The following is a 4,266-nucleotide window of genomic DNA, read 5'->3' as shown; positions in this document are numbered from 1 at the left end:
ATGGATCTCTTGCTTTCTACTCCAGGCTTCTCTACCACCACTGCCAGGAACACCTGCGAGAACGTCTCACCATTGCCACATATGGACAAACTAAAAAGTGAAGACAAATTAACAACCCTGGGTGACCCTTGATCAGTGAAGTATGGGAGCTGGAGAACACTCCTCTCTTCTATCACTCAAGTAGGTAATTCTGAAGTGTATTCTCCATGGCTCCTCAGAAGACCCCAGTGAATTGAGCCCCAGTTGCCCCCCCCCCATGCTGATCAACTTGATAATGCACTCTTAAATTGGCTTTCACTCCTTCTCAGTTTTACTCGTGCCAGTCTCCTGCTCCTGTTCCTTGGAATCCTTTTCTAAAGTAAGGTGGCATGTATACATACATGACCTTGATTCAGGCTCTGTTCTTTGAGGAAAGCTAGCAAGACACCATGCTTTCTTCCCAAGTTTTGGGGTTTTCCTTCCTTCGTACCATTTATTGGCTAATCAAATTTGCTGCTTCTGTTTTTAAACTTACTCCTTTACTTTTATTGTGGAGGTCACCCCTGCGTTACTGAACTGGAAGCACTATCTAAACATATCAGTATCTCATTCTTTTTCCCAGAACAAACTAATATTCTTAACTGCTTCTTAGCAAACTTTGACTTACATCTATAGACCCCCAAGTTAGCATTTTTGTTCCAGATTCATATTAATCAAGTGGGCTTCGTACTAATTGTTCATTTAAACAGTAATAAGTACATAATTCTTTACTCATTCACATACATGTCACTCACTGCCTGCTCCTGCATTTTCCTGGAGTATAGGCTATAATAGTTATTTCAAAGAGGATGTATGATAAAATTTATGTAATATTTGTTTCTCCTGACATTTAAATTATAGTTTAGCTGAAATAAGACTCTAGGCTTAAACACATTTTCCTTCCAAACTTTGAAAATCTAATTCCAAAGTCTTCTAACCAGTGTTGCTCTTGAAAAATCTAACACCTGATTCTTATTGTCGAGGTAATATGTTTAAATTTCCTTTTTTATTATTTTTTTTGTTGGCCTCTGGAAGTGTTTAGAATTTTCTTGCCTTTGATATTGTTAAATTTTGTTGTATTTTTCTAAACTTATTTTTATTTCAAAATCCTTTTTCACTTTGTAGCTGATCTGGTCTTCCTGTGTTCACTATCTACTGCTTGGCAAAACAAAACAAAAGTCTGGAGGGGAAAAAAAAAACAATGTCCAATTCAGTTTAAAGTTCCATCCAAAATTTTAAATAGTGCTTTTAGGTCATGCTCAGGTTCTTTTGCATAAAAACCAAACCTCCTATCTATTCTCTTCCCTCCTCCAAGAAGGCCAGCTGTCTGAGGAGAGAGTTCTGTGGCTTATATGATCTGAAGGCATGGGGGCAAGACAGGCCTGGATCCTCAGTGCTCTGCCTTCCCAGCCTCTCTGCCCGCCGGGCACTTTTCCCTATCTGCCTAGGAGCTGAAGGAGGCTACTGGTCCTATTTGGCCTGGACAAAGCCTCTCGGCTCAGTGACAGCTCCTCTATCGACACCAAATAAGGAAGTAGTTGTTACGAAAAAGAGGAAGATGACCCAGAGAAAGTGATGCTGGCAAAGCATTTCTTACTAAAGGAAGTCTCAAAGATATTTCATGACATTGAAAGCATACAGGATAAAATATAAGCCCATCCAGACTGAGAAGAGTATGGTAATTTGCCAAAGAATAGAAAAGATACTTGCTCTGTATTGTGAGTTATATGATGGGAAGAGGGAACCTGGAACCATTGAAACCACTCTTGGTAAGTGTTTTCTACAAAGAAATAAAACATTTTGGTTTTGTATATTTTTCTTGTTTTAAATTACAATGTCCTAATTTTGTACTTTTGTAGATTTATAAGTTTTTTATACATTTAAAATCAATAGGAGAGATTTTAAAGTTTTGAGAAAACTTTTAAAAAGTCATGGAATAATTATAGCTTCTCCCATTGATTATTACTATCTCTTCACACAGTTTCAGCTTGCACCATCATGTCTACAGCCCACGCTGTCACTGCAAAGGAGGACTGCCTGTGTAATGAAAACAAGCTCGCCCTACAGAGTTTTCTAGTAGATTAAATGAAACAGTGACCGACAAGCACCGATGCGAGGTGTGACATGTGTGAGGCTCCAAGTGAACGTTGTCTCTGTGCTTATTACCAGTTGCTTTATCTGTTAAGAATTTGGGGGAGTTGCTATGGTGTTATGTATGTCATATTTTAAAATCATAAGTAGATGTTTTATTATTGTTGGAAGTTATTTTTTAAATATATTCCAAATGAAATATCTCAGCATTTCCACTAGAAAAATTTGTGATAGCTATTGCTCCCCCTCCAAGACATCCATAAAACTTAGCAGCCATTCACATAAGGGAAATAATTTGTTGGCACTTCCACTAGAAAAGGGTTCAAATGCACTGCAAATAAGACACTGTGGGTTCATTTCCTTATTTTATTTTTGTTTATCTCTAGGTTTTTTCCTTTAAAAAGTATCAAGTTCCTTCAAAAATATGTCCTTAAGGATTAAAGAATGAATATCATATGAAGCTCATTTGGGAAACTACTAGTGAAAATGTCTACAATGATTACAGAAAACTGAACTTTAAAAAAAGTCAACACAGTGAAACTGCTTCCTGTATGGGGGTTAGGACCCAAGAAAGACAATGGAAACAAAGAAAAAGGTATGAACTTGTTATTTAATGGCTCGTCCTGTATTGAAACTAGAAGCTTAAAATACCCAAGGAAAGATCGATTGATTGATTGATTTGATTTGATTTTTTGTCTGTGTGATCATGTGCTCTGTACTGGAAGAAAGTTCTCGAGACACTGCCTGCTGATGGGTAAGAGCTTTTTGACAGTTGTGTGAGTTTTATTACTATTAGAAAACAATATATCTGCTGTGGAATTTAGGCAGCTACCTAACTGATTGATAAACTGAATGTAATTTGTGTCAACTTTTGTCACAAGGGAGAAATATTATAATATGTTTTTAACTATTAAAATGGTTAATTGCTTGTGAACAGTGTTCTTAAAGAAGCAATTGAGCTAAGACTGCAACCTAGTGGCGAGTTTGTCACTGAGGAAAAGTGGCTGCATTGATTCTAGGCCATCGGTAATACTGCATTTTAGTTCAAAGTGGGAGTGAGCACACAGAAGCTGTGTGCTTGTCCCCTTCTTGTGAAGACCGATCTTCCAGGCGTATTGTAGGTGGGTTAAAAGTGCAGGATGACTGTAGTTGAATCCCTGAAGCTGTTTGTATTATGCTCATTTCTCTTAGTTTGTCTCTTTAAAGATGGTAAGACCTTGACAAGACCACTGTAGCTTGTATTTTCACACTAGTTGGCTAATTTCTTTGATTTACTGGTTTAACCAGTTCCACCTTAAGATGGAGTTTTACTTGTTTTTATTTCTTTGATTGAAGTGATTCAAATCACACTGTTCCCTAATCCAAGTAAATTTTCGTGTAACATGATTCTAAATATCATACTCATTATAAGACATACTCATACTCATTACATAAGACACTCATTGTGTCTTATATCAATTATTCTCATTTCTCAGTAATTCTTTTTAAGCATATACTTAAAAATTTGTTTAATTGTTGTTGTTTTTTTCTTTTGAGAGAGAGAAAGAGAAAGGGAGAGAGAGAATGGGAGAGGAACATTGACTCATTTGTTCCTCTTATTTATGTACTCATTGGTTGATTCTTGTACGTACCCTGACCAGGGGTCAAACCTGCAACCTTGGCGTGCATGTGGGGGTGACCCTGTAACCAACTGTGCTACCCGGCCAGCGCTAATCATTGCTTCTTGATTTAATTGTCAGATCATCCTTGCTCCTTCACACTCTAGTTTTTAGTTAGCTTTATTAACTTTCCTTTTATATAGTTTTATTTTACCTAAAAAACTTTACCTGTGACTTTTTTTTCTGTTTGCTCCTCCCAAATCTTTTTTCTCTGGCAAAGTTTGGTATATGGGTACGAACTCTGGTTATGCTATATGAAGTAAAATCAGTCTTGTACTTTCATTAGGATTATCAAAAGATAATACCACTAGCCTTTATATTCATTCACTATTTAATTCAAGTCCATTTTCAGAAAATGTCTTAAGTCTTTCAAATTTACATGCTCCCCAGTTTTGGACGAAGTGAATCCATAGTCCAATGCAGATAGCTCCTAGCTGCAAGACTCACAGCAGGAAGTTGACTATAGGAAGCCCATTTCTGTCCGTGAAATGATAGCCTC

At 37.0% G+C, this 4,266-nt stretch overlaps 1 long non-coding RNA gene across 1 annotated transcript; it reads left to right on the top strand.

Annotated features, from left to right (window-relative positions):
- Positions 1-2,002: 2,002 nt before the first annotated feature.
- Positions 2,003-2,705, top strand: LOC118985881 (uncharacterized). The gene is made up of 2 exons (XR_005066218.1): positions 2,003-2,135; positions 2,496-2,705. It is a non-coding gene; the product is annotated as an uncharacterized LOC118985881 (long non-coding RNA).
- The last annotated feature ends 1,561 nt before the right edge of the window (positions 2,706-4,266 follow it).

Source organism: Sturnira hondurensis, unplaced genomic scaffold (assembly GCF_014824575.4).
Source record: "Sturnira hondurensis isolate 20B ecotype Veracruz unplaced genomic scaffold, ASM1482457v3 Scaffold0004136, whole genome shotgun sequence".
Taxonomy (NCBI): Eukaryota; Metazoa; Chordata; class Mammalia; order Chiroptera; family Phyllostomidae; genus Sturnira; species Sturnira hondurensis.
This window is presented reverse-complemented; position numbering and strand designations above follow the sequence as displayed.